The sequence below is a fragment of the Saccopteryx leptura genome, chromosome 4 (genome assembly GCF_036850995.1).
Source record: "Saccopteryx leptura isolate mSacLep1 chromosome 4, mSacLep1_pri_phased_curated, whole genome shotgun sequence".
NCBI lineage: Eukaryota > Metazoa > Chordata > Mammalia > Chiroptera > Emballonuridae > Saccopteryx > Saccopteryx leptura.
Window position 1 is genome coordinate 170,718,905 of NC_089506.1, and position 22,921 is coordinate 170,741,825.

Genomic DNA, 22,921 nt, shown 5'->3' on the forward strand with positions numbered 1-22,921 from the left:
CTCACCAGGAGGCCTTGCTGTTGAATGGGCTGCTGTGGATTCCTATGGCTGTAAGAAATGCTTTTCTTTTCTTTGACTCAGTTTTCCAGCCCTACCCAGAACATGATATGCACAGATGCACAAATTATTAGTCAATTTATACAAAGCAATGGTCTCCAGGCTCAAATCCAAAACAAAATGGACAAAAACCCACAGACAGGAGACCTAGCTGATAAAAAGAGAAAGGTTTTTTCTGATCAGTCAGCCTTGCTTCAATTCCTACAGTGAAATTAGAAACAAAACTTGCTGCCTACATCAGAGATAAGGTGACCAATGACCAACCCAGTTGCTCAGAACTATTATAGCCTTTACAATAAAATTTCTGGGTAAACCAGACAGTTGGTTACCTTCACAGAAATTGAAATGAGTAGAGTATTTGCATAATCAAAAATGATTGATCAGCTTAACAAATATAGTTACCTTAAACTCAATGCTCTGCATTAAAAAATTAGAGCTTGATTAGCTTCTAGCTTTAGCTTGGTTATATTTTATCTTTTTCTTGATTTTTTTCAGATTCACCAAAGGGAACCAGGAACAGGGTAGTTACCTGAGGCTCTGCCACGTACTCTGTGACCTTGGGCAAGCTATTTAACCTATGCCTCAAGTTCCACATCTTGCCAGGCACAGCAGTAAGCACTCAAACGGGAGCCAGCACGACTGTCTTAGTACTGTAAGTCTAGTGGTATGACTATATTTGTTCTGGTAGTGATTTTTAAGTATCACCCATCATCTCTATGAATACTGTGGATTTTCTTTCTTTTTAATCGCAGAAGAGACTTTAAGGTTGATATGCTCTCTTTTTATCCTTCCTTTTCCCTGACAGACCTACATTAAAAATAAAGAAGAAACTTAATTTCCTTTTTCTATTTAAAACCAGGCTCTACCACACTCATTTTAGCATAACTAAGTCTTAGAAAAATCTTTTAATGACAAAATATCATTCTTTCTTTCTTGATAATTTCTAATTACCAGGATACACTTGCCTACATTAGGATACATTCTTTTTTCCAACAGCTAACCTAGAAATGGGAATAAGCTTATTAGAATTCTAGCAACACCAGTAACAAAATATAATTAGCTTCTTGGAATTTATGAGCCTATTCTTTCAACAAAATACAGTAATTATTCTTTTAAAAAGAATAGATAATACATGGATTGCAAAGAAACACTTCAGTGAATGAATTATGGGACATTACTCTCCTATCATATCTGAGTAGGCTCCTTTTACTTTGTTGTCCTATATTCATTTGAATTTCCAATCTCCAGCTAATAAAACCACTGACTATCAAGTGCGTAGGCAGTACAGAATCACAAAAATGTAATAATGTTGATAAGGTAGCTGCTGATTCGATTCTCGGGGCTGCCAGCGAAAGGGACTGTAGAATGAGGCAAGGAATAGTTTAAAGAAGTTACTGTTACTGTTTCACCAATGTGAAAACATTAATGAGATCAGGAGAGAGAACTATTAGTCCCATGACAGTAGAAATGAAAATAAAAGAACCTCTTACTCTTAACCAACATATTTATTAGAACAGTACCTGAGGGGCTGAGAGCGACAGTGGACAAATTTTTGGAGTGGAAAGAGAAAAGAAGTATTTCCTTCAATGCAGGGAATTGATGTGTTGCCAATTACTGAATCAATGCACAGTTCCTAGCAAACAGTAGGAATGCCATGAATGTGTGTCCTCTTCCCCTCTGGCAGAGTTCCATTATCAGCTACAGCACATTATGTGAGGGGATCAGAGGTTTCTGACTTGCTCAGGGTTTTCTTAAAGCCACCTGCAGGGAAAAAGCTGTAGATGAGCAATGAGATCTTAGGATGTTTATATAAAGCTGAGAGTTGAGGATTCTGTGCACCATTTGGAGTCTGGCCTTCGGTAAGCATGGCCTTTCTCAACTGGATCTTCTTTGATTTCCCATTCGGTATTAAGTATGACAGAGGGACAGCAGAAGAGTACTGGGCACTCCCAGTCATGGGAGGTGCTAACAAGCTCATTGGGGAGGAAAAAGTTAAGTGCGAGAAATTGGAGGAGGCACGTTTTAAAGCACTTAACGTGTACAATGCATAGACTAAATGCAATAGGATTTTTAGAAAAGAGGGGTGAGGGTAGGCAAGTGGTGGAGTCAAGCAGAGTTAGCAGGACTAAGTAAGGGCATTTTCATGATTAAATTGGATTAGGCAAAGAAATGCAAATAGCACTATGCAAATAGCCATGGTAATAAAGATCAGGGCTCCCCACATCCCTAATAATAAGCTGGATGATGAAAGAAAGCCTGAGTAATATCAAGGGCAGGTAGGTTAATAAGCGCTTCCTCCATGAAATGGGCTCTGCTGCCTGTTTCCTTTCTTCATCCTCCCAGTTCTGCCGATCCAGTGATAGCCTTAAATTCCACTCCTAACTATGGGCTGCTCTCTGTACCAGTAACATGCAGAGGAAGAGAGGGTTTCATCTCTGCACAGAGAAATGCCAGGTTCTCCAACACATACAAACTGCCAACATTGTACACCCAACAGCCATAGGAAGCTGGGTGGGAGAAGGTTACTGAAGGTCACACAGAACTTTCAGTCATGCTACGGAACAACATGGACTTCCTACGATAGCCTCCATGCTTGTTACAATGTGTAGCATAATTAGAGCACAGCATAAATCAGATTCTGGCCATTAGAAACTTATCAGTTCCTTCCTCTACTTAGCTAAGAATGTTGTAATTCTTAGCAAACCAACTTCCTCCTAGGAAAGGGGGAAACCAGTAGAGAAGCATCTGTACTAGGCTGGGATCACTTAATCTGGACTAATGATACTTGGAAAGCTGATGACACGGAGACCAGCCTAGCACACTGAAAGTTATTCACAATCATTCCATCGGTCATGTTTCTACTACAATCCTTTGATGAGCCAAATACTGGGCTATTGGAATTTCCAAGTACAAAGGCTTTCATCATCCAAGCTTCCAAAATCAGCTCTATTTTCATAGTACTCATTTATGAATGAATGTTACACCTTATGCTTAAGAAAATGTTTGCATTCAATGACATTTCTGGGTAGGAAACCCGGCACTGACGCCTCTCCCTCCCCCTGCCTACGTTCCCAGCTTGACTTTCAGCACGCCAGAAGCAGGGAGAGGGATAGGAGGAAAGGCCAGCTTGCAGATGGATTCATTAACGCGGCCTGCAGCCTTCACTTCCTAAAATCAGCCAAGACCTAAGACCATCCTAGCAACCAAAGCCTTAGGCCAGTAGGTCATCCAGGGTGGGCCACTGGATTAATGAGCTCCTTATAAGAAACAAAATTAAAACAAAAAACCTCAAACCACCCTGAAGCTACAAGCCGGCCCTTGTCCATTTTGCTAAATTAGTTACTCTCCTCCCAAGAGCTAAACTGATTACACAGCATAGTTTGCCAAGCCAGTGGGTTAAATGTTGCTCTAGAATAGCATTTTAGTCATATTCACTTTACACAAAAATCAAATAAAGCCTTTAACTGCAGACTTGTACTTAGCAAGAAAGTTCAACTTAGGGATTTCCAAGTAATAATTCTGTTGTTATTTATAGGAAGTCACCATTAAAAGAGAAGTACTGGCAACTCATAATGGTAATACTTGGGCCAGAAAATAAAATTCAGCAGCCCCTAGGATTAAAAAGGACTCCCCTGGGCCAAAGTTTCAAGCTTCCTACAATTAGATTTGTTCACAGAAGGCTTTGTGACAACAGACTAACATTAGATCATGCAGAGACGGGTAAAACTCAGCGGATATATATAACAAGGGGGTAATACATTATTTGATGTTCAAGTGAAATATCCTTCTTGAAAACATTTTAAAACTGGTCTCACTAGGTTGTTAGAAGTAGAAAGGGCAGGCTAACTCACCTCCCCCACCCCACACCCCCGTAGATCAGAATGTCAAGGCCCCAGTGGCCACAGTCATGCCACCTCTCAAGGGGAACCTGTATAAAACTGTGCAGCAGCCCAAACTGGTTCTGGAAATAATGCCCCCTTTCCCGGTCTCTCTGCGCCCCTTCCGCGGGGCCATCCGACACGCAGCACTCCGTCACCATTCTAGAGGAATGCTTAAGCAGCAAGGGGCAGAGACTAGTAAAGCAGGCCTGGGAAGAACAACAGATGCTCCCAATTTATTATAGCCTGTGTATTTGGTTTTTTAAACTGACCTTTTTAGTCTTCGGATTATTTTACAAAGACTACCCCAGAGCCTCATAGTTGTTTTTCCTTAATATCAGACACCAACTCTGCACAATACACAGCTCAGTTTCTCTATCTGTACCCATTCTCTCTCCCCCCCGCCATCTGCCGAGAGAGAAGGAAACAGAGTTAGATAGATATATTGCTTATATGAACAAAGATGGAAAACCTAAATATTTATTCAATCATAACTGTATTTTATGGTATATAATATAAATTATTCAAGTTACTAAAATTTAAGTTTTTAAAAAGAAAATCTATGTCGCCCTGGCCAGTTAGCTCAATTGGTTAGTTTCGTCCTGAAGCGCAGAGGTTGCCTGTTCGGTCCCCGGTCAGGGCACATACAGGAACAGATCAATGTTCCTCTGTCTGTCTCCACCCCTTACTCTCTTGCTAGAATCATTAAATTTTTTTTAAAATTAAAAAATATATATCAAGGAAAATTTGATAAAAAGAGCTAATACTATAAAACTCAAGTATACTTTTAAAGAACTATCAAAAAATAAAATAAAAAATAAAGTGAAATATTAGCTGACAGTATAAATTATAAGATGGGGGCTGACCTATGTATTTTCCAAATTTTGTATGTACATGCATTACTTTCATGATCACACTTAATATTGCTTACTCCCTTTCCCTGCCATTTCTTTAGGGAGAAATCAAAGGTGAAAATGCTTGTGTGATGTGATGAAACGATCAGATTTTTCTTAAATTTAAAGAACCATGACTTAAAAAGCATAACCTGTTTCAGTGAAATGACAGATTCTGAACCACAAACCCGTGTATCTATTATGTACACATAAAATGCTAGTAGGCAGAGACTGAGGCCCTTTGACCTGCGCTGAGTACACATAGTAGCATTCGGTTGCTTCACGCTGCTTCTTATTTACATAGTTCATGAGGTAGAGGGCCTACTGTGAAGAGACTGGGTGAGGACCTACTGTGGAGAGGCTGGATGAGGACCTACTGTGGAGAGGCTAGATGAGGACCTACTGTGGAGAGGCTGGATGAGGGCCTACTGTGGAGAGGCTGGACAGAGGACCTACTGTGGAGAGGCTAGATGAGGACCTACTGTGGAGAGGCTGGATAGAAGACCTACTGTGGAGAGGCTGATGAGGACCTACTGTGGAGAGGCTGGACAGAGGACCTACTGTGGAGAGGCTGGACAGAGGACCTACTGTGGAGAGGCTAGATGAGGACCTACTGTGGAGAGGCTGGATGAGGGCCTACTGTGGAGAGGGTGGACAAAAGACCTACTGTGGAGAGGCTGGACAGAGGACCTACTGTGGAGAGGCTAGATGAGGACCTACTGTGGAGAGGCTGGATAGAGGACCTACTGTGGAGAGGGTGGACAGAAGACCTACTGTGGAGAGGCTGGATGAGGGCCTACTGTGGAGAGGCTGGATGAGGGCCTACTGTGGAGAGGGTGGACAGAAGACCTACTGTGGAGAGGCTGGACAGAGGACCTACTGTGGAGAGGCTAGATGAGGACCTACTGTGGAGAGGCTGGATAGAGGACCTACTGTGGAGAGGGTGGACAGAAGACCTACTGTGGAGAGGCTGGATGAGGGCCTACTGTGGAGAGGCTGGATGAGGACCTACTGTGGAGAGGCTAGATGAGGACCTACTGTGGAGAGGCTGGATAGAGGACCTACTGTGGAGAGGCTGGATGAGGGCCTACTGTGGAGAGGCTGGATGAGGGCCTACTGTGGAGAGGCTGGATGAGGACCTACTGTGGAGAGGCTGGATAGAGGGCCTACTGTGGAGAGGCTGGATGAGGACCTACTGTGGAGAGGCTGGATAGAGGGCCTACTGTGGAGAGGCTGGATGAGGACCTACTGTGGAGAGGCTGGATAGAGGGCCTACTGTGGAGAGGCTGGATGAGGGCCTACTGTGGAGAGGCTGGATGAGGACCTACTGTGGAGAGGCTGGATGAGGACCTACTGTGGAGAGGCTGGATAGAGGACCTACTGTGGAGAGGCTGGATGAGGACCTACTGTGGACAGGCTGGATAGAGAACACCGTCAGCCGTCAGCTAATCTGCACTGAGAGTGAACAGCCGTGAGGATAAGCAGTCCCAAATCCTGGCCTCTTTCTGAGCCTTATTATCCTGCAAACAATCACACATTTCCATTGAGATGACCAACAGGCATCTCCAATTCAGCATGCCCAAACCCAGACTCATCACCCACCCCAACTGGATTTTACAAGAAACCTAATCTCACCTTTCCACACAATCCTCTGAGAAACCTGGACATCATCCCCAGTGCCTCTCTTTCCTTTCCACCTATCTACCCAACCACCCAGGTCCTAACAGATACCACTTCTAGAGGCCACATCTATATGGTCCAAGAAGGCTGTAGGCCTTGTGCAAATATCAGGGTCTTCTGGATTCAGACAGTTTAAACTTGGCCCTGTCACCTACTGTGTGTGACCTTAGACAAAACCCTTAATCTGCCTGAGTTTCCTTTCCCTCACTATCCAATGCTTTTAAAGATAGGACCTGTTGGTCCTATGGAACTGCTACAGGTTTAAATTAAGGCCCTTCACTCACAAGGCATGTTGTGTAAACAGTGGTGAACAGCAGCCACTCGGGTAGGACACACCATGTCTGAGGCTAGTACAGTGTAGTAAGTGCTGTAACTCACAAATGGCCAATGCCATCGGAGCACAGGGGAGAGATGGGATCTAGACCAGAGTGGAAATGTCAGAAAACATTTTCACGGGGAACTGGCACTTAAACTAAGTCCTATGAGATGAGCAGGAGGCAGATAAGCCAAGTTTGAGAGTAGAGATAGTAGACCAGCAGAGGAACAGCAAATGTGTGATCCTAATGGTCAAGAGACCAACATGTACCTTGAAGGTAATGAACAGTTGAGCTGCCTGGAGACTAGCACGTCAGGGTGACGTGGCCAAAGGTACAGCTGGTGAGGTCAACGGGGGCTCAGGCTTTGGGTACCCAGAAATGACGGGCTTTAAGCAGAGAGATAACAAAGAATGCGTGCAGAGTGCTTACACTTCCGAGTGCCGCTCTGGAGCACTCTAACCGCCTTCATTTTTACCACTCTATACTCTGGTTTATGCTGTCTAGGAATTGGTAGTCCATCTATTTTTTCTTAAGCTGGCTGCTTCCTAATAATTTTTAATATGTTAGCGTATTCTTTAAAAAGTAATTTAAATTTTTTCTTCAATTCACTTGGTAAATTCAAGGCGGGAATATAAAGGGAAAAGCCCATCAGTCTCCACCTGAGCTCCTTGACAGTCAGAAGAGCAATCAATAAGGTTACTTTCTTCTCTAAGTCATCAACCTGAAAACTCTCCACATAACTAAGCACTGACTTCTCAGTTCCAACTGCCGTGCTAAGTAGTATTTATAAGACACCACTCATCAGCCTCGTCATTTCGTGGCATAATGTGTGACCATCTTCCCATCCAGCCCATGTAAGCGCCCTGGCTCAGGACAGTGGAGTCCCCCAAAGCATCGCAGGCTGATTGCTTTGCTGGAAACTTAAATCCTACCACTGAGCAACACTGCAAGTCATGTTTTGAATGAAATCCACCCAGTAACCCCAGGCCTCATTTCAATCCCTTATTAGCTCCATCCCGTAACCTATGAACACTGATATTTGTAAAAACCTAAATTAGTGAAGTGAATTAAAGTCCTTATCATTCCCACCAAATTAAGAATCATTCACTGAGAAAAGCAATTAACATATTTCTGCCCCTTGCAGATGATTACTAAAGCTTAACTGCAGGGATTTCCCTACCTCTGTGACAAAGGATATCTTTTCACATGTAGGGCACATTATACATAAAATTATTATCCACATCCTTAATCCTTAATTCCACATATTCATTATTCCTCATTTGGAAAGCAACCCTGATAAGGCTAGAAGCACTAGGTTACATTCTCACGAGTTCTTATAATTTCACTGCAGATTCATCAGAGCGTCAATGCACAACAGTAATTTCTAACAGGATGCTTGAGAATATCAGAACTGCTATTGTGCATCAATAAACAACCTGAGTTTTGTTGTACCGAAAGCGGCATGTTTTAAAAGGTATAGATTTAGTCTTTGATATGCCTGAAGAGAAGGAAGGCTTATAAGACAAAAAACAGAAGTGATTTTGTATGATATTGCTTCACTTGAAATACTTCAACAAAACATTAGCATTCTCATCCTTTTTATTTATAATTTCTAATACTATAACACAATCTAATCCCAGATCCTGGAGCTACTCCCACTATCCCTGAAGCAGCACCTGCTTCTAAATGGCCTCTGCTCTGATTACCTCTCTTCCTAAGAGAGAGTCAATACCCAGAGCCAGCCAGCCTTAGGTGCTCCTGTGAGATTCTCTGCCCCTCAGGACCCAGTGTTTGCCTTCAGAAGGCCACAGTGGGGAGGTAGAGCCAGGATCCAACTTCAGGGAGAGGCAATCTGGGACTCCCCTACTAGTTGGTATAAAAGCAATTGCCCTTTGCTTTATTTTTTCTTCTTAGTCTTATTTTCTTTTTATTTCCTTTTATCATTCTTAACGGACATGTCTCCTGTCAACCACATTGTGAGAATGTGCTCTGAGAAGAAAGCATTTTTCTGGCTGGACTACCCCCCACCAGCTAAGCATCTGAGACAGAGAAATACATAAACTGATCACATCGTAGAGCACTAAGGGGTCGGTCAGAGGAAGGAGTAGTGTTGCCAGACCACAGGAGGCATTTGGCACTGTACTAACTAGCAGGTAAGAAAGGCCTTCTGGAGAAGGTGGCATGTTGTGGGGTCCAAGATGACCTGGTGTCACTGTGCAAAGGAATATCATTGCAGGAAGGACCAACTAAGTTTGTTGTGCTTTGTTTTGGGTTTTTTGTTTGTTTGTTTGTTTTTTTGAGAGGACAGGAGGGAGGAGGAGAGAGAAGAATATTAACTACAAGGCATTTTCACACAAGACCTGTGCTTCTCCTTTTACCTGTTGAATATTCAAATTAGTCTGAGTTGGCAAAAGAGATCTGTGAGGCAACATGTTAGAGGTGGTAGTTTAAGCCGCGGGAATGGGTAACATCACTGTGGGAACGTCCACGGAGATGAGCTGGAAGTTCAAGGGTCCAAAACTTCACAACCAACAAGTAAGATGTTAGAGCCTCGGGTGCACGACTCCTGTCCGCGTCCTTCCCCTTGCCCTCACGCACACACTGCTCAGCGAGAGACCACACTAACAGCTCCAGAACAGGAGAGGGGATGCTCCACCACCTCCTCCTTCCTGTCATTAGTCAGAACCTCAACAAGGTTCCAGAGGCTTTTTAAAAACCACTTTCAAATGAAAAGGTGAGCTGTAAACAGAAACAGAGACCAGCTGTCGCTGCTGTGGGGCACCTCTCAAGCCCTCGCAAACCCACTACTGAACCCACCTACCGAGGCCTCTCTCGCCTTCGGCGGGCATGTCCCTCCACTCCTCCATCTGTCACTGTCATTCCCAAGCACAGCTCCCACTGGCATTGCTGCAACCTTCTTCCAGTTAACAGATCACAACTGGGAAGCGAATGCACAAAGTGGTGCATCTCTGGAAAACCTTATGCCCCTGAGAGAAACAGTTCCTCAGTTCAAGAACATAGTCTTTTCTCTGCAAGGCATCTTTATCCTGGCATGGGCAGGGCCTGCTGTGCCCTCCCTCTCTCGTGTTTTGCCATCCTAAGATCAGTTTCTGGACAAAAGAAGATCTGAAGATACCATAACCGGGACAAAATTCATAAAAATAAACAAAACTAATAAAAATTTAAATGCAAATTAGTATTGCCACTTGTTAGTTCATGAACATTCTGGCTTTGCGAAGCTCAAAAAGGAAATACCCAACTTTCTTTTCTAAGACTTATAATATTTGGAAGACGCTTTTCCCAGGTAGTGAACTTTTGGCATTAAGGCCCAGAGCGCAAAACGTCAGCAAAACGTCAGCAGGCTGTGAGAATCACAGGGTTCCTGATATTGTCTCCATGACATATGTGTCTCCACTTAGGAACTTCCTTTAAATTATTTCAGTGCTCACTTACAACTACAGCTTCTAATGTTCCATTTATAAGGTGCGTTCTCTTCTAATTGGTGCGTTCACCGTAGCAAAGTAAGTGCTGCAGTAGCGAAACAACAACTATTATTGTTGTTATCACAGCAGCAAGAGCTAACCAATGGTGTCTACCAGGCACTTTGATAAGCACCACACAGGTATGTCACCAGCCTTCTCAACATTTGTCTAGGGTGAATATTCTTATTAGCATCATTTTCTAGCATGGAATGTGCAGCCCAGAATAGCAACTTTCCACAGATCACCTAGCTAGGAGATCAGAGCCCACAACTGTATCACACATAGGTTTACAGATAGAGAAACTGAGGTGATGAGTCAAGGGTCTTGGCCTGGTGGGGAATTAGTAAAGAAGGTGGCCAAAAAAACCAGGGACCTTTCCTAGTCATTCAACATATTATTCTGACCCCAATATGTCACCCTTGCTAGCTGGGGACAGTTTAATGCCAAATAAAAGATGCCCATCTTTGACACTGCAGAATTAAAGGGTCTGGAGGCAGCTTTATCAGCATCACTTTGTTCAGCAGTAATTACATGTGTGTCCAGACAGCATTTTCATAAGCAGCTCAGAAGCCCAAAATGAGAAACGGTCTTGGAAGTCACTCTATCAATCATTCCAGAAGGCACAATACACATATCAGGGCATCCTGAAAAAGGAGGATCCAAACTTTGAGTTTAAGTCCACCCATTCTAAGTTGGAAAGAAAAACTCCTTTTATCCTGGGGTCCAACTCACCTGTTTTCCACGAGGCATTACTAATGCCCTATTACTAATCAGCCCCAGCACAGCGGCCCCGGGCTATCTCATCCCCACAGTAGTTTTACACGATGCTTACCTCTCATCCCAACATTTAATCAGAAGTGGTCCCAATCAAGCATGAAAATAAATTAGATTTTGGTTTAACTGGGATTAGATTCACAGTCCCAAGAAATAAAGTGACAGTTATCTAATCTAATAGGCCAGCCTCAGACTTTCTGGCTACTCTCCACAGGCTCCTCTTGCTAAAGCCCTCTCCTAAAATTCTTCTTTAAATATTGGGAAATCACAGCATGTCGGTAAAGAAAGGACAACTCTTCAAGAGCCAGGAACATAGCTCTACAGCTGGCACCTCTTTACTGCTGCTGAGACTGCGTGTCTGCTCCCAAAGAGCTGCCTGGGAACCGCGCTCTTGCCCCAGGGTGCATCAGAGGTGACTTCCTCCGGGACACCGTGGGGAAAGAAGCTTCCCGAGCTTGGGCAGAGCCCATTGTCCATGAAGAAGTAGTTCATTTTCATGCTGTTTTACATTCACTGTCACTTCATCTAGAAATACCAAGGAGTGAGTGCTGTGTAAACCCTCCAACCATGGAGAAAATCAGACATGGACAAAGGAGAAGAGGGGTGGGGAACTGACATCTAGGAGGTATGAAGGAAGTACTTTTACAATGCAACAACAAAACATTCCCAAACAACCCAATTAAAGAACGGGCTAAGGACCTGAATGGGCATTTCTCCATAGAAAACGGCCAAGAGCACATGAAAAGATGCTCAACATCGTAACCAACAGGGAAATACAAAGAAGAAACAACAATGAGATACCACCTCACACCTATATTTGGATGGCTATTATTTACAAAGAAAAGAAATAGAAAACAAATATATGGCCCTGGTTAGATATCTCAGTTGGTTAGAGCATTGTTCTGATACACCAAGGTTGCATGATCAGAGCACATACATGAATCAACCAATTAATGCATAAGTAAGTGGAATAACAAGTCAATATTTCTCTCTCTCTTTAAAATCAATAAATTAAAAAAACTAAAACTAAAAACAAGTATCAGCAAGGATAAGGAGAAATTAGAACCTTTTGCACAGCTGGTAGGAATAATATAAAATGGTGTAGTTACTACAGAAAACTGTAAAAACTGTTATAGAGAAGCAATTCCTCAAAAATTAAATATGGAATTATCATCTGCTCTAGTAGTTCCACTTCTGAGTATATACCCAAAAGAAGTGAAAGCAGGGATTCACACAGATATTTGCATACCCATGTTCATAGCAGCATTATTAACAACATACAAAAGGTGGAAGCAACCGAAGTGTTCATCCACTGATGGATGGACAAATAGAATGTGATATAGGCATACAATGGAATATTATTCAGTCCTAAAAAGGAAAAAAATTCCGATATATACAACATTGATGAACCCTGAAGACATTACACTAGAGGAAATAAACCGGTTACAAAAGGACAAGTATTGTATGATTCCACTTATATGAGGTAGATAGATCAAATTCATAGAGAGCAGAATGGTGGTTGCCAGGGTCAGGGGATGGGAAGGGGGAATGGAAAGTTACTGTTGAATGGGCACAGAGTTTCCATCAGGGAAGATGAAAAAGTGTTGTGGATGGATGGTAACGAAGGTTGCACCACAGTGTGAATATATTTAATGCCACAGACCTGTATACTTAAAAATGGTTTGCTCCCCTAATACACAGCTGCTGGCAAACCAGCCAGTGAGCCCGTCTCATCATACCAACACAGAAGAGCGCACCTCTGCCCTTTCGGATGCTTCTACCTGCAAGGCCCAAAAAACCCACTGAGAGCAGACAGCTACAACACACCCGAAAATCAGTTACTCCTAAAAACAAGTTATTCTAATTAATAGCATGATTGTTGGTAATGTCGTTATGTAGACAAGATTTCCTGAAGAATGAGACTTTCTCCTTTAAAAATATTACAGAACATTAGGAAACACGTTTTTCTTTTCTTTTCTTTCTTTTTTTTTTTTTTGACAGACAGGGACAGAGAGAAACAGACAGAAAGAGACGAGAAGCATCTAGTTGTTCATTGATTGCATTCTCACATGTGCCTTGATTGAGGGGCTACAGTACAGTGAGTGACCTCTTGCTCAAGCCAGTGACCTTGGGCTTCAAGCCAGCAACCTTTGGGCTCAAGCCAGTGACCTCAGGGTTTCAAACCTGGGTCCTCCGCAATCTAGTCCGACGCTCTATCCACTGTGCCACCGCCTGGTCAGGCAAAAACATATTTTAGGCGCTGGCCGGTTGGCTCAGTGGTAGAGCGTCGGCCTGGAGTGTGGAAGTCCCGGGTTCGATTTCCAGCCAGGGAACACAGGAGAAGCGCCCATCTGCTTCTCCGCCCTTCCCCTCTCCTTCCTCTCTGTCTCTCTCTTCCCCTCCCGCAGCCCAGCCGAGGTTCCATTGGAGCAAAGATGGCCTGGGCGCTGGGGATGGCTCCATGGCCTCTGCCTCAGGCACTAGAATGGCTCTGGTTGCAACAGAGCAGCGCCCCGGATGGGCAGAGCATCGCCCCCTGGTGGGCGTGCTGGGTGGATCCCGGTAGGGCGCATGCGGGAGTCTGTCTGACTGCCTCCCAGTTTCCAGCTTCAGAAAAATACAAAAAAAACCCCAAAACATATTTTAAAACAAATCCTGTGATATAGAAACAGAGGAAATTGAGGAAGAAGAAAAGAAACATCCCTAGAGAATTAAAAAAAAAAAAAAAAAAATCCAAATTCTACGTTCCCCCCTCTGCCACTAGCCAGCATTATTTAGGCCTCAGTTTCTCATCAGTCATGCAAATGGTATGAATAAGACAAACCTCAAGTCAAAGATAAGCTTAATGGCACCCCCAATGGAAGCATCCCTTTGTCCAATCTCACGCTGACCAGGCAACTTTCTGTTCATCAGCTGACTGCCAAAAAATGTCTCAACGAGAAAAAAAAAAGTGGCCACATTTCAGGATCCTTGATACCGTTATTTGTTATAAATCAATCAGCTGATGATAAAGTTAATAAAAATAGTGTTGAAGGAAATTGGTCCAAGTAAGAAAGGAGAGCCTAGTCTTCCTGCTTCAGACCTCCCTGTAAGTGTCCATGCCACTCTGTTCTAAATCATGTCTTTAAATGGGAAAACAAACTCAAAATATGCTGGAAAAGCCCCCAAATAATTACAGTTTATTTTTATGGAATATAACAATTATTTCTTATAGGAGAAAATGACACAATTTGAAAGTTTGGGAATATGCATAGACTTTAAGGGAGTGAATGGAGCAAAAAGGGAAGCATTCTGTTACTGTCACTCTAAACTTTTCTGAAAATACTTTCTTTAATAAGCGTTTGGGACAAAACCTTCCTGGCTTTTACTTGCTAGTTCCTCCTCCTCTTGACATCTCTCATACCCTGCCCCACAATTAAAAAAAAAAAAAAAAAATGAGGTATATGTTCAAAACACTCCAGAGAACCCCTGGCTGTGATATCTAGCCAGATGTTCTCTGACCTCATCCCTTTCCGGACTCCTTGCTCACTCTCCCAGCCACATCACCTCCTTGCTTAAACATATCAAGCACACGCTGGCTTCTGCACCTTGGCCCTATCCTTTCCTCTGCCTGAAATGATCATCCCCTTACATTGCATGGCTCTAACCCTCACTTCATTCAGATCTTAAGTAAAAAATCCTGCAGGGAGGTCTCCCCTGATCACTGTCGTAGAATCCCTCCCTCCTTCATTCCTTGTGGGGGGGTTTTCTTTCTAGCATATACCACTAGACACACATCTCATCTGTCTCCTTGGGGTGTAAGATCCATTAGAACAGGGACTATGCCAGTTTTGTGTCTGTACCCCCAGTCCTAAGAACAGCACCTACCTGGCATATAAAAGGAACACAGTCAGTATTTGCTAAAAGAATAAACGAAAGGGCAATAGAGAGTTACAGTAATAGTCACCAACTAAGTCCCCTCAGTGTGCTTTTTAGCCAAAATATAAAAGTGGTCAGTCTATCTGTCACACTAACATGGCGACTGGGCTTTGGTCCAAACAAGTAACTTTGAAGTTTGTTGATGCCCCACTATGTCACTTATTGACTAGGTGCTGGCAGTACAGTGATGGGTTTTACTCTGTCCCTGCCTTCAAAGACCTCAGTCTCCCAGGCAGGCTAGGGATCGTTACAGAAGTTCTGGACACAGATGAAAAGAACAACAACTAACTTGGGAGGCTAGGAGGAGCCCCGGCAGAACACAGAAGTATGCCTATACATGTGCCACATATTCAATGGACAAGTCCGTGCCACCCCCAGGAAACAGGGACAAGCAAGTCCTCCCACTCCTGCCGTGCAACCAGCCAGAGGACTCCGCTGCTTTCCTAATTGCCAGGCAATCTTTTTCCATGTTGGCATTCTTCCCTTGACAACCGCTTCAACATTTCTCACAATCAAGCTCAAGTCCTCAACTGACATGACTGCACACACAGGTTTCATGAAACTTTCTGTTCTCAGGTAATCAAACACTACAGCCTTTGGCTTAAGATTCATTTCCATCTCTGGCCCCATATGTTCAGTCATACGTTCCAGGCGCTGATCAAATCTCATGACTCAAAATATCTGCCTCAAAATATCTTACCAACCAAAGCTTCAAGTAACTTTAGACACACAATTTTCCCAGCCCAAAAGGCTTTGGTTTCTCATTTGCAGAGTTAACATACCTAAACCTATAGTTTTTTTGTATGGCAGTAGAATCAATAGCTGCTATGTCTGGATTTTCCTCCTGAAATTTCTCAAGGATTAATTCCTTTGATGGATATGAGAAATATCTTGAAAGATTTGCATGTATAAATTTGCTTTACAATCTCAGTCACTCCTTATAATACTGCAAACCTTCCAAAAGGTATTCTTTCCCCTCTGTGTACTAATTTTGGCTGTTTCTGTTCAGCAAGAGAAAAAACATTTGTTAGAAAAAAAGGATAGCTCTATGCTCCTAGTAAATATTTACTCTATAAATTGAACTGTTTACCTGTGTAATCCATCTCATTCTCTCCTGTTTCCTTTAAGAGTGAGAGATGACACTGCTAGGAATCTGGGTGTGGTCAGGTAGGGGGACCAGAAGCTCAAGAAAATAACTGCATATAATTTTTCTCTGCTATGACATCCCCTTGCTGATATTCTATTATCTATCAATTTTCTGAGTCTTTTCTGGCTTGTCTGAGTCTGTTATGCTGCCAACACAAACCCCTATCCGAGATTCTAGAGATTACTTAACAATGTAATCTTGGTTTTGTGAACATTGATTTCTTTGATCAGAAACTAAATTTGTAATCTTTGCTCATGAACTTCTTAACTGTACTGCAAAGGCAGGCCGGTCTTACCTTCCAGTTGGTCTGGCCTCGGAAGAAGCCCTCCATGTGACTTGCATTTAGGAAACTGGCTTCAGGCAGCTATTAAGACAGGACCCTTGAGTTTACCATCATGTTCCGTACTCTAAACAGGTGCCCCCACTTCAAGTTTTGGCACCCCATATCTGGTCTCCACAGTCCTGTAAGTACTTCCTTAACATGAAAAGAGTCTTGGAAATAATTTTAAAGCTTCCCAATGGGCAAAGCACTTCCTCAGAATCAAGGCTTTCTCTTTGCTTTTGGGTCTGTGGCCATCTTTTCCTGATCAGCTGCTGGTCTTTGACTAACCTCCTCTTCTCACACCCCATTTCTCCCTTTCCCTGTCCCTTTGACTAGCCCCTGGTTCCAGCCACACTGGATCCACTCCCCTTGCCAGCTGGGTTTGATGCGTGGTCTCACTGTCATGTTCTCATGCTTCCTCAGGACCTGGCCTCCAGCGGCTGCCTTGACATTGAGCCCCGGCTGCCAGTTCCATTGGGTTCCATGGCTCTCTACAACCATTGAGCCCCGGCTGCCAGTTCCATTGGGTTCCATGCTCTCTACAACCAACCCCAACACTCTGAGACTCACAGCGACGGAGTCAACTGTAGTAGGAGCCTAGAGCCCTAACTGCAGGGGTGGAAGAACCCTAATTCTTGCAACACAGGAAGCCTTAATTCTCCTTCTGACCTCTTAAATATCATAGCACTAACCCTTCAGAACCCTGAGTGCACACACTGTGGGACAGAGAGGTCTGTGTGCTCCATCTCCCTTGCAGTGAATAGGGAGTGGGGGAAAGGTTTTCTTGGGTGAGGATCACCCTATTTCTTATTGACAAACATCTGTGTGGGCCCTGGAATGCAACTCCTCAGCCACTTGAAGGTGATGGCAGTGACCATATTCTTCTAATTATATCCATTTCATTTTTATTAAAAACATTTATCTGGGCATTAAATAGAGATTACAATACAAGTCAAGTCAAACAGGCTTATTAAGTAGATTACTCTCTCCTAGGGACATGTGATCAAAGCTGAGAGCAGAAGCAGAAGGGAATGAAAGGAAACCTGCACTAGTGGTGGACCTGGGCTCAACTCCCAACTCCACCTTTTAGTCTGTATACCATCCTGGTAAGTTTTTTCACATCTGTATGCCTCAATTTCTGCACCTGTAACATGGGCATAAGAGAATGTATCTCACCGGGTTTTTATATTGTTCTTTTGACAATGAAGCATGTTAACACCTGGGAAATGCTTAGAAAGTGTTAGCTATTACAAACCACTCAATTAATAGCTAAAAGACAAAGCAACAAAAACTATTGTCAAGAATTGGGAATTAAGAGACCAGTGTTTTAGAGAAGATTGTCATTTTGTGGCCTCTGGAGTAGATTTAAAATGGTTGCAAATTCTTGGTCACATCCTCCTTAGAGCGGTAAGACCTATTTTCTTCATCCTTTGAACTGGGCTCTCACACTGCTACTCTGACCAATAGAGCACTTAAAAGCGACCTGGTGCCACTTTCAATCCTACATTTTAAAAGAACTGTCAGCTTCCACTCCCTTGTTCCTGGAACCCAGCTGCCACCCAGAGAAGCAACCCCAACAGCCACGTGGGCAGGCCCACGAACCAGAGCGCCGCGGTGCTCTCCCAGGCCGCGGGCTGACTAGGATTTGCCAGCCATGTGACTAAGCCAGTTTGGAAGTGGATCTTCCAGCTTCAGTCACAGACACAGGTCTTTCCCCTTGAGATCTGCCCAAACTACAGAGTCATAAGCAAATAAGATTGTCATTTTTTTTTTTTCTGAAGCTGGAAACGGGGAGAGACAGTCAGACAGACTCCCGCATGCGCCCGACCGGGATCCACCTGGCACGCCCACCATGAGGTGACGCTCTGCCCACCAGGGGGTGATGCTCTGCCCATCCGGGGCGTCGCTCTGCTGTGACCAGAGCCACTCTAGCGCCTGGGGCAGAGGCCAAGGAGCCATCCCCAGCGGCCCGGGCCATCTTTGCTCCAATGGAGCCTCGGCTGCGGGAGGGGGAGAGAGAAACAGAGAGGAAGGAGAGGGGGAGGGGTGGAGAAGCAGATGGGCGCTTCTCCTGTGTGCCCTGGCCGAGAATCGAACCCGGGACTTCTGCACGCCAGGCCGACGCTCTACCACTGAGCCAGCGGCCAGGGCAAGATTGTCATTTTAAGTCTCTAAATTTTGGGGCAGTTTGTCACATAGCCAAAAAGCCTCTTAAATCGGTTCTTTAAATTCCATATTTATAAAAATGGAAATGAAGAAGCAAGGTGCTCATTCATCAAACATTTCAAGAACACCTACTATGTGGCAGACTGACAGGTCTTGACAGTGCTCTTACAGTCTGTGACTAAGACAGACATTAAATAGCTCATTACAATGAAGTGGGATTCTATAGAGATAAGAGGATAAAGAAGTATAAAGGGGTCTGGGAATACTAGGTGATCTCACAGGCCCTTCCAACTCCGCTACTGTATACTTGACAAAGAAGAGTAAGTACATCTGTGAGATGGCCACTTAGAGATAGTCATATAAGATAATCTATCTAGAGAGTAATTTTCTCCCATATGAATAAATCTACTTCTTAATTAGAGAGAGTATCGGTAGAGATGTGGGATTTCAATAGCTACCCAACAAGTAAATGGTGAAAGCAGGGAGTCGCCTCTATAGCCTACATTCAAGAGTAGAACCATCTTATGAAAGAGGTTTTGAATAATGTGATAAGAAGAGAAGGAAATACAATTTCCAGGGCTAAGCCTTCAAAATAAATCATGACAAGAGAATTTTTACTTGTTCATTGTTTAATGTTTAAAGGCAAAAAATAGCCCCGGCCAGGTGATTCAGTTGGTTGGAGCATCATCCCCGTAGGCCAAGGTTGTGGGTTCAGTCCCTAGTCGGGGCACATTCAAGAATCAACCAATGAATGCATAATAATAAGTGTAACAGTGGATCAATGTCTCTGTCTCTTTCTCTCTCAAAATCAGTAAATAAAATTTAAAAGAGTTAAAGGGCAACAATATAATTGCTTCAAACAAAGTATCTTTGAGTTAAGAAAGCCATATATATGAAAATATTTTTTCATTCCCAGAGGTTTTCATGATTGCCAGGAAAAAACAAACCCTTAAAGATAAATCTTTTATTGTGCTACAAAATAGGTAGCTGTCTACCAAACAAATGGATCAGGTGCACAGTTATAGCATAAAGACCGGTCAATTCAAGGCATACTCTGATAATGCTGCACCTTTAGACATCTTCTTCCCCAAGTCTGAATTACTCTGAGAACCAAGAGGTATGATTGTGAAATAAGGGTCAAGTACGTACTGGTCCCACAGGTTTTACCGAGACGAACAGAATTAACTGCTAGCTGAAAACCCATGGAGGTGAGGAAGAAGATTTAAGAACCTTTCCTCCACAAGGTTGGGGAGAACTGAATCTAATGCACCTGACAGCATGTCCATTCAGCCTCTTGATTGTGAAGGAGGAAGACTGAAAGCCAACCATTTAATTTTCTAAGTACTTTTATTTGGCTGATGTTGAAGTTCTTCCTTAACCTCCCATTAGAAACAGAAAACATCCTTTGAGTGTTTGATAGGGACAGCTAAGAGCCAGGGAAAAAAAAAGAGTGAATTCGAGCTTCTGAAATTTTCCTTTTGAATTATCTGTTGTTAATGCTAAGGACTAGTTTGCTTTGATTCAAGTGTTCAAACTTGACATAAACCATTTGTGGTTATGGATAAGTAAAAATATTTGGAATGTCCCTAGGTAGAGGGCATTTTGTTATCTCCTCTAATCATCTCACAGGATCTTGTAGCTATTGTTTCAACTAAAAAAGACACAGAAGGAACACAGTCATGAATTTCCTGTTTTCCATAGAAAGTTCTCACACATGCAAAACACCTCAAGCCAACACCCGGCTCTGTGCCTCCTCTATCCTTCAAACCCAGTCTCTCCTGCCTCTCATAACCAAGCCTTCCTGGGGCCCGGCAGCCAGAGGTCAGCACCTGAATTGTTGACCAAAGCTTGCTGCTCTCAAAAAGCAGGTCCAGCACATTCCAACTACACAAGATTCAAATCACTTCCCCTTGTTCAAGATGTTATGAAGTCATTGTCAACAGTACTGTCAAAGAGTCAATGACTCCTATGGCTGCAGGACCCTTGCAGAAGGGTAAGTTCACAAGTCAATGCCAATGAAAGAGGCCTCTTGTTTATAATAACCAGGATGCTGGATCCTTTTAGTTTTTCCTGTCCCTGAAAAGCCTGGTGAACATCAGCCTGAATCTGACCCCATGGTGACCTCCAGGCAGCACTGAGGCTCCTGGACAATAAGAGATATGGCACTAAAGGGGCCCCTGAGGAATTTTATTAGCTCCGCTTCCAGGTGAGGAGGAGGAACCAACCATCAAAAGAGGATGACAACTCAGCCCCCCAAGACATTAAAGCAAAGCCAGTGTTTAAGAGAAAAATCCCAGCAGAAAGAAGAACCTCTCCTTTACACCAAACATGTAAAGTGATTAATACAAATGAATGGTCTTCGGATCTATGGGTTCATATGAACACCGATCTACAGATATTATAAAACAATGTGATGACTATTGCCCATGATAAATTGAACTGAGATTTAGCGTCTACAAGGTATGACGCCCACCTACTTCCTTGTGCCCTACAAATTCTCTTTACATATACCATGATTTAAAATATGCACAAAAGCTAAAAATATCTACCCTCACAGTCTGTTGCAACTATTCAATCTGCAGGGAAATTTAGGATTGGGGGGATAGAGGGGCAACTAAATCACTGAGCTTGAGAAGAAGGCTCTAAAGAAGGCAAGAAATGACTGAGAGTCTGAGAAAAAAGAAAGGAAATTTGGTAAAGGAGATGGTTGAGCCAGAAACTTATTTCCTTAGGGACAAAACTTGATGTCATGTAATGCGGAAATATTATTGCTCCAGCTAATGCAGACGTCACAAAGCACTCTCAACTCTTTCATTTGGCCACAAGTTTTCTAGAGAGTGAATAAACGAGGCACACAAGGCACAGGACAGAGAGTGTTTTATAGATAGTCCATCTAATGTACTCTCTGACCATGCCAATACTATTAAAATCAATCCAGGCCTCCTCTCTCTCTCTCTATTCAGCCTTCTAGCCACCTGGGTCCCAAATAGGTGATTCATTTTTAAACAGAGGTAATTGAACAGCACAGGTCAGCTGAAAGTGTGAAAGCTGCCAGAAAGAAATAAAGGATGTGAGGGCCTGGCCAAACCACTCTGCAAGATGTATGTCTTTAGTTTTTTATTTTTAAATGACCTTTGTAGATAAATCAAAGGCTTCTCCTTAAGTAGTGTTAGTAATGGAGCAGGGTCCCGGGTTCCATTTCAAATCTGAAACCTCTCCCCACATTTGAAATTGGCAAAAATCACTTAGGTCTGTGGGCTTTTCTCCCTCACCTCCCGTTTTTAAATAACGCCCTACTCTGAGAATCTCCCATCTTCTACATCACAGGGGAGAGCACCGGGATTAGGAAATGCCTCTACTTCACTTGGCCAACACTTCAAAAAGCTATTCCAAGCCCGATCAGGCACAGCACAGCAGTATGACACTCAGAGCACCAGGCTGGGGCGGAGGGCATTCACTGCTGGATACCAGCCGCACACCGACTCAGGTTTCCCCGTCTACACCCCCCCCCCCCCCCCCCCCCCCCCCCCCCCTTGCTCAGCACCAGCCCTCTCCCCTCGGTGAGGACTCTATACTTTCATTCTTCCTCCACGGTAAGTAATCTGACATCATTTCTATCTGCCTTCAGGCTGTTTTCACACCGGTCTCCTGTTTTTTCCCTTTTTTCTTTCTTCATCCGTACTCAAGCATAGATGACTCTCCTTTTGCTCGCAGAAATGGCTCAGTGATGGAGCGAAGAGGAAACCCCTCAGCCATCACGCCTCCTGCTGCAGACAGCAATCTTAAGACTTTCTCCTCTCTTCTGAGCATCCAGTCCTATAGGTTCCCATCACTACTTTTCAGGTATTCAAAGCCTTGGGGGGCGGGAGGATGTGCCCCAGGCATCCCTAAAGTCATCAAAAAAGTGGCTTTGAGCATCTTATAGTTCAAATATTTGCATACCGTTTGATGTAGCTTTTCATTTCAAAGCAGGTCTCAAACACTCAAGTGGATATGTTACAGTAAGAGGCAGGAATTGCAAATGCACTTGCCTCAAAGACTCAGGAGTCCAGTCCGGGTCAGGAAATAAAGTTCTAAGCGGCTTTGATGTGCTTCCTCCCTACGCCCCTCAGCGCGGGTCATTCATCTCCGCCGCGGAGAGACCACCTTGTCTGAATTTAACCAAACGCGTCACACGTGGGAGCCGAGTGGTAGATTTAATAATCCAATAAGCTCCCTACCCCCACCCCCACCCCAAATTAGTTACCACGACTTAAACTCAGATGGGATCTCCATGTGTTTTGCGAA

The 22,921-nt window shown here is 43.6% G+C and overlaps 1 protein-coding gene across 2 annotated transcripts in view; it reads right to left on the reverse strand.

Moving 5' to 3' along the window:
* The window catches only part of MCC (MCC regulator of WNT signaling pathway), a 521,764-nt gene that overhangs the window by 302,930 nt on the left and 195,913 nt on the right, over positions 1 to 22,921 (reverse strand). The window lies entirely within an intron of this gene.